This window comes from Sapajus apella, unplaced genomic scaffold (genome assembly GCF_009761245.1).
Source record: "Sapajus apella isolate SASKATOON/1434 unplaced genomic scaffold, GSC_monkey_1.0 scaffold121, whole genome shotgun sequence".
NCBI lineage: Eukaryota > Metazoa > Chordata > Mammalia > Primates > Cebidae > Sapajus > Sapajus apella.
The window spans coordinates 3,264,867-3,278,303 of record NW_022437061.1 but is presented as its reverse complement, the minus strand read 5'-3'; the positions used below and the strand labels follow the sequence as shown (position 1 = coordinate 3,278,303).

The following is a 13,437-nucleotide window of genomic DNA, read 5'->3' as shown; positions in this document are numbered from 1 at the left end:
ATGACCATACAATCTAAAAATAATCATGATAGTTTATATTCATATGTGTGTCAGGCCCTGTGCTGAAAACTGTATATGCAACAGTTCTAACTGCAATAGTGCCTTTTTATCAATGAGGAAAGAAATTCAGGGAACTTAGTAACTTGCCTGGCGTCATATATGTTTTAAATACAGAGCTGGGATTAAGAACAAAATACCACTATGATTCTATTTTTTTTGTTTTTTTGTTTTTTGTTTTTTGTTTTTTCTTTTTTTGAGACAGTCTTGCTCTGTTGCCCACGCTAGAGTGCAATGGCGCAATCTGGGCTCACTGCAACCTCCACCTCCTGGGTTCAAGCAATTCTCCTGCCTCAGCCTCTCAAGTAGCTAGGATTACAGATGTGTGTCACCACCCCCAGCTAATTTTTGTATTTTTAGTAGAGAAGGGGTTTCACTGTGTTGGCCAGGTTGGTCTCAAACTACTGACCTCAGGTGATCCACCCACTTTGGCCTCTCAAAGTGCTGGGATTACAGGCGTGAGCCACCGTGCTCAGCCTACATCTTTATTCTGAGGACCATTCCTGTCCTAGTATAACCTCTTGTATGCTTCCTGCTGAGGTAAAGCTGAGAGAAGTTTTTGCTGCCACGGAGCCAGCTCCCCTAGTTTTGCTAGTCTAGACCCTACAAGAAAGTGGTTATACCTAGAAACATGTGGGTGGAAAATGAGGGCTGCTGTGGACCCTACATGAGGGATTGACTGTGTTATGCTCTAAACTGGCCAAGGTAGAAGAAAGTCACGATGCTTTCACTGTGTCTGTCAGCTGCATGATTTCATTATGGAGATCTTTCTCCAATGAGAAGTTTCACAACTATCAAAACTTCTAAGGTATGCAAAACACATTGTTTCAACATTCAGACAGCATTAAAAATGATTTAAAGAGACAATAATACCAAATATGGTACACACCTAAATAATGTGTGTGTGCTGATGAAAGCCCTGTATTTTCTATATAGTTAATTTTTTACTATCCTGAGTAGTTTTATAACCTGGGAGCTGAAAGAGATTAATAAAACACTTTTACTTTCAAAGGTACTGCACTATTCCTCCCCCTTTGAGTTACCCATGGTCAACTGCTATCAAAAAATATTACATGGAAAACTCCAGAAATAAACAGTTCATAAGTTTTAAAGTGCGCACCATTCTGATTAGTGTGATGAAATATTGCACCTTACTGCATCATCCCATCCAAGATGTGAATCATTCCTTGTCCAGTGTATCCATGCTGTCTGCCTTACTCTCTGGTTAGTCACGTCATATCCTTCTCAGTAGATCAGCTATCCTAGTTTCACAGTGTTTGTGTTCAAGTAACCATTATTTTACGTAATAATGGCCCCAAAATACAAGAGTGGTGATGCTGGCATATTGTTAAAATTTTTCTTTTTTTTTTTTTGAGATGGAGTCTCACTCTGTCGCCCAGACTGTAGTGCAGTGGCGTGATCTCGGCTCACTACAACCTCCGCCTCCCAGGTTCAAGCCATTTTCCTGCCTCAGCCTCCTGAGTAGCTGGGACTACAGGCACCCACCAGCATACCCTGCTAATTTTTGTATTTTTAGTAGAAATGGGGTTTCACTTTGTTGGTCAGGCTGGTCTCAAACTCCTGACCTCAGGTAATCCACCTGCCTAGCCTCCCAAAGTGCTGGGATTACAGGCATGAGTCACCATGCCTGGTCTGTTATAATTTTTCTATTTTCATTAGTTATTGTTAATCTTTTACTGTGTCTAATTTATAAATTAAACTTTATCATAGGTATGTGTGTCTAGGAAAAAATATAGTATATATAGGGTTTGTTGTTATCTGATATTTGAGGCATCCACTGAGGGTCTTGGAATGTATCCCCTGCAGATAAGGAGGGGACTACTGTATATCCTTTTCCTCCTCCTCCTCAATTTGACTATATTTTTTTCCTTTTTTTTTTTTTTTTTTTTAGATGGATTTTCACTCTGTTACCCAGGCTGGAGTGCAGAGGCATGATCTTGGCTTACTGCAACCTCTGCCTCTTGGATTCAAGCAATTCTCCCGCCTCAGTCTCCCAAGTAGCTGGGACTACAGGCGCATGCCACCACACCCAGCTAATTTTTGTATTTTTAGAAGAGACGGGGTTTCTCCATGTTGGCCAGGCTGGTCTTGAACTCCTGACCTCAGGTGATCCACCCGCCTCAGCCTCCCAAAGTGCTGGGATTACAGGAGTGAGCCACTGCACCCTGATGAATTTGACTATATTTAAGAGAAAGACTTTGGCCACAGTTTCTTTACACTGCCAAACAACCGAGTATTTGTCCCAAGAAGAGAGTGGGGAATGGAAGGATCGAGGGGAAGCGTGGCTAGCTGTCTATGAAGTTGTGTGGCACTGTGTTGGGGTCCCCTGATGTTGACAGTTTGCCTAGGTTTTATAACAGGAATCATGCAGATATATATACCTTGCCAGAAACTATGCTAAATGCTATAAAGAATCTTTAGAACAATCTAAGTGAGTTGTTTATCCACTGAGGAAAATCAAGGTCAGAGGAATGAACTAACCTGACCAGTGTCACGTAATTAGTTAGTGAAGAAAATACGATTTGATCCCATGTGTTTCATGATTCTAAATTTAAGTGGAGGATTTCCTCCTTACCCTGACTTGTTTCAGTACAACTTTCTAACCCCCCTTAGAAGGAAATCTGTCTCTGACACAGTCTTTTATATTAATTTACAAGAGTCTAATGAACAAACCACAGGAATTCATTTCACAAAGGGAGATACATGCCTTCCAAAGACATAGAGTATCTGCTGATCAGTACTCCTTCTCTGTGTCACAGTGCTTGGCAAGCATTAAATCAAAGAGGAGAGAACTAGATAACCTTGTGGCATCTCACGTCCAGAGTGTAAGGCTTGAAGAATTAAACACACCCTGCAGCCCATTGAGGGCTCGGATATTCCTGCCTGACAAATATAGTCTATCTTGGACAGTGTGAGGTAAACACTGGTGCAACATTTCCTCTTTTCTGGATTCCAGGTGACTCAGGACAAATACTCCTTATTCATTTACATTATCTTTAGTTGTTCCACTTTCCAGGATTATTGTACCTCTTAAAAGCCTCTCACTTAGACTGTGCTTTTAGCTGGCATTATGACTTCATGAGTGCTAAATGGAATCCGTTAGAATTCACAAATTCAGGGTAGGTTCTTTTCTCTTTTCTTTTCTTTTCTTTTCTTTTCGAGACGGAGTTTCACTCTTGTTGCCCAGGCTGGAGTGCAATGGTGTGATCTCAGCTCACTGCAACCTCCGCCTCCCAGGTTTAAGCAATTCTACTGCCTCAGTCTCCAGAGTAGCTGGGATTATAGGCATGCACCATCACATCCAGCTAATTGTATTTTTATGAGAGAAGGGGTTTGTCCATGTTGGTCAGGCTGGTCTTGAACTCCCAACCTCAGGTGATCTACCTGCCTCAGCCTCCCAAAGTGCTGGGATTACTGGCGGGAGCCACCACACCCAGCCAGGGTGAGTTATTTTCATAATCGATAATCTGATTCTTTGTATGTTTTTTTAATGAGATTGTTGCCTCTGAATTCTGAAGATGTGACTTGCTTAGAATTTGCAACCTTTACTCTCTCAAGCTCCAGTAGCATGTAGAATCTCCTCTACTTAAAGACTTCCATAGATATGATCAAAACAAGTTACATATCTAAAATCTACCACCTATAGTAGTCATTCATATTGTGACACTTAATGACACAAATTGTCAGGCCATTTCATGCACTTTTCTGGATATGAGATGTATTCCACATGCTCAAAATGATTGGAGAGGAAAAAACACTCCTTTATACCCTAACCTGTCCCAGTCTCACAAAGAGATAATGGCTGGAAAGATTGCAGGGAGAAATTAACATTTGATTCTTTCTTTAGGCCATAATAGGCTTTCTCCTCTCTTGCTCTAAAATGAATGGATTCATCCTACTCATGGGAGTAGGTTGCTCTGTGCATTAAAAAGCTTTATAAAGGAGCCAGTTGCACTAAGAGAGAGCCCTGGGATTCTCAAGTAACATGTTTTCAATCAGTAAGTCTTGCTCAAAGACTATAAAAGTTCATCATTTAGCAGTAGGACATGGTACAGTGGCATGAGTCAGAGGGACTCTGGGCTCTCTTTCTGAATTGGCCATTTTTAGCCTTGTGCAGCCTGCCTATTTTGTGAATTGCTTGTGAAATTGAAATGAGATAATGTGTTTGAAAGTGTTTTGAAAACTGTAAAATGCTATACAAATGTAAATTGTTACTTCAGAACAAAGCAGTGGGCAGTCTCTGAACAAGGAATCAGTTGAAAGTAATTGGTGCATGTGCTTTTTCAATAATCAATAAGTGCTGATGTTTATTGAGCACTTACCATGTTCCAGGCACTGCTAAAATGTGTTGCATGTATTGTCTAAAACTTATAGTACCCTAATAAGGTAGATATTATTGTTGTCCCCATTTTACAGATGAAAAACACTGAGGCACATAAATGTTAAGCATCCTGCCTATGGTGATATACCTAGTAAGTGATGAGATAAAGCTGGGATTCAAATCCAGGCAGTGTGATCTGGAGCCCAGATTAATTTTCTTTCTTTTTTTTTTTTTTTTTTTTTTTTTGAGATGAGGTCTTGCTATGTTGCCCAGGCTGAACTCAAACTCCTGGGCTCAAGTGATCTTCCTTCTTCAGCCTCCAAGCAGTGGGATGACAAGTACACCCCATTATGCCCAGCCAGACTCTTTAAATACTACACTGTTGACAGCATTATCATTTGTTTTAGTCTGGGCTGTTGTAACAAAATACCTTTAGGTCAAGTGTGGTGGCTCATGCCCGTAATCTCAACACTTTAGGAGGCTGAGGCAGGAGGATGGCCTGAGGCCAGGCAATCAAGACCAGAATGGGCAATATAACGAGACCCTGTTTACACACACACACACACACACACACACACACACACACACTAGCTAGGCATGGTAGTACACACCTGTGGTCCCAGCTATTCAGGAGGCTGAGATGGGAGACTTGAGCCCAGGAAGTTGAAGCTGCAATGACCCATGATGGCACCATTGCACTCCAGCCGTGGTGACAGACAAAGCAAGACCCAGTCTCAAACAACAACAACAACAACAAAATCACCCTTAAACTGGGTAATTTATAAACAACAGAAACTTATTGCTTACAGTTCTAAAGGCTGAGAAAGATCAAAGTGCCAATCCTAGTGAGGGCTTGCTGTGCTTCAAAGATGGTACCCTCTTGCTGTGCTCTCACATGGTGAAAGGGGCAAAAGCACAAAAGAGTCTAATGAACCCCCTCAATCCCCTTTATAAGGGCACGAATTCCATTCATGAAGTTGAGGCCATTATGACCCAGTTGCCACCTAAAGGTCCCACCCAGCAGGATGGTGGCCATGGAAGTCAGAATTTACTGAGTGTGTAACAACTCACCTGCTGATAATATAATTCTAGTAATTTTACTCTTAAAAATTCACCTGCTGGCTGGGCGTCGTGGCTTATGCCTTTAATCCCAGCACTTTGGGAGGCCGAGGCAGGAAGATCACGAGGTCAGGAGTTTGAGACCAGCCTGGCCAACATGGTGAAACCCTATCTCTACTAAAAATACAAAAATTAGCTGGGCGTGGTGGTATGTGCCTGTAATCCTAGCTACTCCGGAGGTCGAAGCAGGAGAATCACTTGAAACCAGAAGGCGGAGTTTGCAGTGAGCCAAGATCGTGCCATTGCACTCCAGCCTGGGGGACAAGAGTAAAACTCTGTCTCAAAAAAAAAAAAAAAAAAATTCACCTGCTAATGGTGATTGGGTCTGATTCATTTACTTTGATTTTTCAGTGTTTTGATAAAGGTTCACAGTAAAGGTTTTTGGGTGGGAATGTCATTAGATGTCAAAGAAAGAGCTGGGATGGTGTGAGAAAACCAGCGGTAAGAAAAGAAGTGGAAGTAATAGGTAAGGACTAGATCAGGTAGGCACTGTAGGCCATGGTAAGGACCTGAGATTTTGTGTTGCCTTTGAAAGGTTTTGGACTGTGAAAGATCAGGCTGCTGTGAGGAGAACAGCCTGTACTGGAATAACAATGGATGCACTGGGGCCAAATACCAATCTATTGCAATAGGCAATGATGGCCTGGACTATTATAGTAGCAGTAACAGTGATGTAAAATATTTAATCGGGAAAAAATGTTGTAGAGGGAGCAGAAATTTATTGACAATTCAGCCAGGCATAATCGCTCACACCTGTAATCCCAGCACTTTGGGAGGCTGAGGTGGTGGATCACTTGAGGTCATGAGTTTGAGACCAGCCTGCCCAACATGGTGAAACCTCATGTCTACTAAAAATAGAAAAATTAGATGGGAGTGGTGGTGTGCGCCTGTAGTCCTTGCTATTTGGGAGGCTGAGGCAGGAAAATGGCTGGAATCCCGGAGGTGGAGGTTGCAGTGAGCCCAGATTGCACCATTGCATTCCAGCCTGGGCGACACAGTGAGACTCCATCTCAAAAAAAAAAAAAAAAAAAAAAAATTATTGACAATTGGATGTCAATAAATTGGTGTGAGAAAAAGAGAGGAGTCAAGGGTGACATAAAGGTTTTTGGCCTGAGCCATTGAATGAATACATTTCACACTGGTCTCCCTGCCTAGTCTATAGGAGGTGGGCATTGCTTCATGGAGGTTATGTTTGAGAGGCAGGGAGATTAGGAAACCACTGCAGTCTTCCTGGTAAGATAAAAGGTCCCTGAACTTGGGCAGAGGCTGTATATATAGAGATGTTTATGAGGTAAAAATTGCCAGTTAGAATAGGTTAGGTTTATTTACTAACATTGAAGATCAATGAATCTTTTTTCCCATTAACTTCACTTGCTGGTTTCTACTCAAGAGCAGGGTTGCCTGAGGCCTGTTTCTGTGTAGCCCTAGAGCTAAACTAAAAATGTTTCTTAAATTTTTAAAGGATGAGAGAGATACAGGAATATGCAACTGAAACCATACATGGCCTTCAAAACCAATAATATTTACTATCTAATCCTTAACTTATCAAACCATTTGCCCACCTCTGCCCTAGATCAGTGGGGTTTTTTTTTTTTTTTTTTTTTTGAGGGAGTCTTGCTGTGTCTCCAGGCTGGAGTGCAGTGGTGCGATCTTGACTCACTGCAACCTCCACCTCCCAGGTTCAAGCAATTTTCCTGCCTCAGCCTCCTGAGTAGCTGAAACTACAGGCGTATGCCACCACGCGCAGCTAATTCTTCTGTGTTTTTAGTAGAGGTGGGATTTCACCATGTTGGCCAGGATGGTCTTGATCTCTTGACCTCGTGATCCGCCCGCCTTGGCCTCACAAAGCGCTGGAGTTACAGGCGTGAGCCATCACACCCAGTCCAGTGGTTTTTAAAGTGTGGCTCCTAGAGCAGCAGTAGCACCATCAGCTGAGAATGTGTTAGAAGTGCAAATTCTCAGGCCTCTGTTGAATCAGAAACTTAGAGTGGCCCAACAATCTGTTTTAACAAGCCCTACAGGAGATTTTGGTGTACATTAAGGTCTGAGAACCACTGCTCTAGAAACAGTTTTGCACCTGTGCAGGATACATGGTGAATAATTATAATAGTATTACACGTAAGAGCTCCAAACTGGAAACACTTGAAGGTTAGTCAGCAGTAGGGCATATAAGTAAATGTGGCAATTAGTACAATGGGAGTATTCTATAGTTTGCCTAAGGGTATGGACTGTGGCGGCAGATTGCTGTGTTTGAATCCCAGCTCCAGTGAATAGTAGCTGTGTAGTCCTGGGTAAGTTAATTACTTGACCTCTCCAAGCCTGTTTCCTCATCTGAAAAATGGGCATAAAAACAGCAACTGCTGGCAGGGTGTGGTGGCTCAGTTCTGTAATCCCAGCACTTTAGGAGGCAGAAGCAAGTGGATCACAAGGTCAGGAGTTCAAGACCAGCCTGGCCAACATAGTGAACCCCAACATAGTGAATTTAAAAATTTAAAAATTTTTAAAATTTTGTGTCTTAAAAACACAAAAATCAGCTGGGTGTGGTGGCATGCGCCTGTAGTCCCAACTACCTGGGAGGCTGAGGCAGAAGAATCACTTGAACCCAGAAGGTTGCAGTGAACCAAAACTGTGTCATTGCATCATTGCACTCCAGCCTAAGCGACAGGATAGAGACTCCTCAAAAAAAAAAAAAAAAGAAGGAAGGAGGAGGAGTGAGTAAGAGGAGGAGGAAGAAATAAGAAAGAAGAAAAAGCAACTACTTCATAGGGTTACCTTGAGGCTTAAAGAACTTTGACCACAATTGGTTCCGACAGACCGGTCGTAACACGATTTGGTCGTAAGTTGAGTAGGCTATATGTACAGTACTGTGAAATGATGTTATAAAAATCTTTAAGTCATATTTTATCATAATTTTCTTTCATTATTGTTATATATCATAATTTTCTTTGTTCATTTTATACCATTTGTATCATCTCTACACCATTTTGTTTCTTATTTTTACATTCATCAGGTTTAAGTAAACCACTGCATTACCAGTACAACTGGTTTAATATTTGTAAAACATACAAAATTACAAAATACAGGTGCATACAAAAATACAAAATACAGGTGTAAAAAATACCATAGGAAATAGTTTCTCAATTGCAAAACATATCAAAATATATAAACATGTATGAAACATTTTATTGGCCGTTTTTGAATTTGATCTTCCATCCAAATATATAGCAATTTCTCCATTTCGTGGATGGGCCCGCTTTGTTGCTTTGTTATAACTGTTGATCACATGGGTGCAGAACCTTTCACAGCTTTACAAATTCTTTATTTTTCAAAATCATCAACACAGTCGAGTGTGATAACTTCGTATCACGTGCGATCACATTCACTTTCTTTCCTCCTTCGTACTGCTTAATTACCTTCATTTTCGTGTCGAGATCGATGGCCTTTCTTTCCTTCTTGGCAGGCTGAGGCATAGACAAAGACAATTTCCTCTAGGTAGACATCTTGGGAGGGGTTTGATGAAAAGTATCCAAGACACAAAACACAAATTGCTGTACTGAGTCTGGGATAACAGTTGAAATGGTGCACGCGGAGATGGTAGCACTGCCGGAATCTGGTCCGCACTGTTATACGCCCAGCTGGGCAACGTTTGCGCTGCCAGATGCGGCGCAGTCGTGGCTAACGATTGTGGTCGTAAAGTCGAATGGTCGTAAGTTGCATAGGTCGTAAGTCGATCAATACCTGTACAAGAATGCCGCTCATGCCTGTAATCCCACCACTTTGGGAGGCCGAGGTGGGCAGATCACGAGATCAAGAGATCGAGACCATCTTGGCCAACAGGGTGAAACCCCGTCTCTACTAAAAATACAAAAATTAGTTGCGTATGGTGGTGCATGCCTATAATCCTAGCTACTTAGGAGGCTGAGGCAAGAGAATACCTTGAATCAGGGAGTTGGAGGTTGCAGTGAGCTGAGATCGCGCCACTGCACTCCAGCCTGGAGAAAGAACAAAACCCCGTCCCAAAAAAAAAAAAAAAAAAAAAAAAAAAAAAAAAAAAAAAAAAAAAGCCTGGTATGTAAGTCCAGTATATTAGATTTAAAGGACAGCTGGCATGTAATGTATTTTGATACTTTAAGGAAAAACATCAAAGTGATGGTCCGCCCACATATTTTGCATGTAACAAAATCTTTAAGCAGTCTAAAGGTAAAGATAACTAGACTGGAGGCCCTAATGTTGACATTACCTCTGCCAATATTTACAGTATTTGACATACTGTCTTCATGTGCCAAATACCTTTAAATTGCCCTTTTAGGACTGTAAAGAAAACTGATGCAATGTGTATGGCTGCGTCCATTGTGGTTCATTTGTAAGCATTCATTAATGTATTCTTTCCATTTCTTTGAACCTTTTCTCAGCACTGCATTCCAAAATTCCTGTGCTATCTCAGTGTTCTCTGAAAACACTGCCAGACCTAAGATGCAAAGTGTCTTCCTTGACTGCGGGATTTGGCTTGGCTTTTTCCAAGAATCAAGGTCACCAGTGTCTCAGCCAGGGGTCAAGTCTAGGCGTAGAGCTAGAATAGGACTGAAATCCTAACATCTTAGGCCTTTTACCTTTATTATGTATTGATATTTAGCAATACCTAAATTCGCAACAAGCACACAAAGAAATAGGCTTTCTCCTCTGTAGAGCCCACCTTATATTCTTCCTTTACCGCACGGCCTCTTGGTGGGGCTTAAAACCTTACATTGCCTAGGATGGGTTAAATAAACAGTGTAGATGAGTTTGGTGTGCAAACAGCTGAAATCACTGGCTGCATTTTAAGCTCGTCTACTGCAGCAACCTGCAGACACCTAGTTCAGAGAGATTACTAAATTCCCTCTTTCCCATTAATAGACCAGTCTACAAAAGACACAGCGTTGCTGCGAAGCAGCTCTCGCTTGCGCGATCAGGAAGAAGGGCGGCAAGGCTGGAGCCTCGGGGCAGGAGAAAGGCAGCCTCCTTGTGACGTCAAATCAGCGGACTCTTGTCTTGGCTTTAGGCCGGTTCCGGTTCCCCGGCTTTCCGGGCGCGAGCGTGTGCGAGCGCGGCGGCGTACTGCGCGTGCTCCGCAGTGGGACACGGGAAGGTTGGGTCCGGCTCGGGAGGAGATGCGTGATTGGCTGACGGTGTGCTCGGGGGTTCCCTGGCCCTTTCGGCAGGGGTAAAACAATAAGAGGGGGCGGTGGCAAAGGGGGCGGGACGTCCGTGGTCCTTGTCGCTCGCCGCAGCGTCTGGCGCCCGGGAAGAGGTGGTTGAGAGGAAAAACGAACTCGCAGCTCTCCGGCTTCCGAGGCTTCCGAGTTGTCGGAGGAAGGGGGCGGCGAGCAAGAAGAATCCACTGCACCCCAGTTCTCAGCGACTCTCCTGCTGACCTCCGAGCGACGTACCCGCCGCCGCTGTTGGCTGGAGGTGTGTACGGGGGCCGGGAGGGGAGGTCGGTGTGGTGGTCGGAAAGGGACATTCCCTTCGCGCTCCGCGGCGCGAGGCCACCGTCCGGTGTGTGTGCCCGGGAGCCGGAGGTGCAGCAGCAGAGACATTGTTCTTGCCGGCTCCCTGCGCTGCCGTGTGTGCGTGAGAGAAGCCCAGCCTTTTCTCCAGGTGAGGGGTGGGAGGCCGCCCGGGAAGGGAGGTGACCCGAGAGCGTCTTGCGGGCAGAGGGCTCTGAGGGCACAGGTGGGGCTGTGGTTTGTTGGGGATGAGGTGGCGAAGTGGGGGGTGGGGGGACGCAGCAGCTCCCGAAAGCGCGCTGATGGAAGCTTAATACAGGAAGTGTGGGAGTAGGCTTTCTGGAGGGGATGTTTAGGGGTGGGTAGCCCACCGTCCCTGTTTCCGAATCGTTTACGGCTCTTATTCCTGGTTCCTTGGGAGCTGGGAGGCCGTCGCCGCCCCGCCCGTGGGGGAGGGGATAAGAGGTTGTGTCGGCGGAGGCAGAAGCGACGCAGATGCGAAAGTAGCGGCCTCCGGGCACCATTTCTGTGCACGGAAACAGAATCCGGGTTTGAAGGCAGTCGCCGCTTCGCTTACCCAGTACCTAGTGTTCCGTCGTCTTTGACCAACCCCCCCTCCCTGCCACCGCGGGTTTAATCCGAACGCGTTCGGATACTGTTACTGTAACGTGCGACTTCTTCGTCCCCTTTTTATGTAGACTACCCCTTATTGATCCGGGAATGGCTTTTGGGGGTTGGGTTCCTCTTCTGCTTTTTGGGGGGTGAAGGGACAGAAAGGAACGTAAGCTTCCCTAGATTGATTTTGTTAGTGGAATCTGATAGAATTTTCCCTGCGTCTCTAAAAGGAGCTTTCTTAAGATGGCTCTGTGCCGCTTTGGGGCGAATATAGATTTGCGTCTACAATTTCCTGCATAGATCAATTTTTTTCCCCCAAGGCATACCTAATGTTCTAACGGATTTTGGGGGAAAGTGCCTTTTCCTTCCTCTAAAAAAAAAAAAAAAAAAAAAAAAAAACACGTGCACTCTTAGATGGAATAGTAAAGTTGTCTTTATCTCCTTGTATGATTGTTGTGGGATATTAACTTGGGTTAAGATACTGTGATTTTAGGTTCAAGGCTACGTACCTTGTTTAGTCTTTCAAACGTTAGCGTTGCAGGTACCTGAATCTAGGAACCATTAACTTGTGTTAGGAGAGCCCCGGTACCCTGGGCATGGTGGCTCACGCCTGTAATCCCAGCACTTTGGGAGGCCGAGGCGGGTGGATCGCCTGAGATCGAGAGTTCGAGACCAGCCTGACCAACATGGAGAAACTCCGTCTCTACTAAAAAATACAGAATTATTCAGGGGTGGTGGCGCATGCCTGTAATCCTAGCTACTTGGGAGGCTGAGGCAGGAGAATCACTTGAACCCAGGAGGCGGAGGTTGCAGTGAGCCGAGATCACATCACTGCACTCCAGCCTGGGCAACTCCGTCTCAAAAAAACAAAAACAAAGGAAAAAGAGCCCTGGTGTGGTAGAGTGGAAGAAGATGGCATTTCTTGTCCAGCTCCATATTTGGCAGTTAATACAGCCTTAGGCATGTGAACAAAGTTTCTAAGTAATTTGATCCTGTTAGCATCCAGTGGCCCTTTTGATAATCCAAGATTCCTGGTTTTAGGAAATACACAGTATGATGAGTTTGAACCTCTTAGGATTGAATTATTGTTTCTTCATCAATATTCACATTTTTCTTAAATTTTTAAGATTACTCATATGAGTCTTTATGTTACGATTCTAATTCTGAAAAGCTGTCAAGGAATTGTAGAAATAGTAAGGACCTCGAATGAATTGCTTATGAAGAGCTGTCATAGTTCAGATTGTTTGATATTCAGGGTGGAAATATTAATAATAGTGAAAAAACATCAAGAGTGAGCCAAAATGCTAGTGGGATGGATGGGGATCAGAATTAGAAGGTAAAGAAGAAAACAAGTCATTTGATAATTTCATAGAGGAACTAACTTCACCGAGTGTTCAGTTAGCAGCTGAGCAGTTGATTTGTGAGCAGGCAACTCACGGTTTGAAGAAAGTGCTGGCACTGAGTCTAGGTTCTTAACAACTTCCTTATCCTGCAAAATTATCAGTTTATTATCCGTTATTAGGACTGAACATTTTCCCCCTAAATTTCTTTAAGAAGATTTTCCACATATTTTGAGTGAATATGGAGACAGTGAATGACTCTTTTTCAATGTTGATTTTGAAAGGCACAAACTAAAGTGTTGCTTCTGAACTTAGGTACAGTAGAATTTAAGGGACAAACATGACGTAGTTACTCTCCACTGGTAGACAGCTGTTTAATATCCGATAGAATGAATTGGTCCAGCTCCCTGGCCTACCTTAGTCAAGAAACTAAATGCAGTGGATTTAGTTTCTTGACCTTTGTATTTCAGCTTTCTAA

At 43.6% G+C, this 13,437-nt stretch overlaps 1 protein-coding gene across 7 annotated transcripts in view; it reads left to right on the top strand.

Annotated features, from left to right (window-relative positions):
• G3BP2 (G3BP stress granule assembly factor 2) overlaps nt 1-13,437 on the top strand; it is an 87,421-nt gene that overhangs the window by 45,197 nt on the left and 28,787 nt on the right. For 2 of the 7 annotated variants that reach the window (XM_032261044.1, XM_032261037.1), the window contains exon 1: nt 10,207-10,966. The exons of 3 other annotated variants lie outside the window; for them this stretch is intronic. The gene's annotated coding sequence lies outside the window, so the exon portion shown is untranslated. 2 more of the 7 variants (XM_032261043.1, XM_032261039.1) reach the window with 2 other exon arrangements.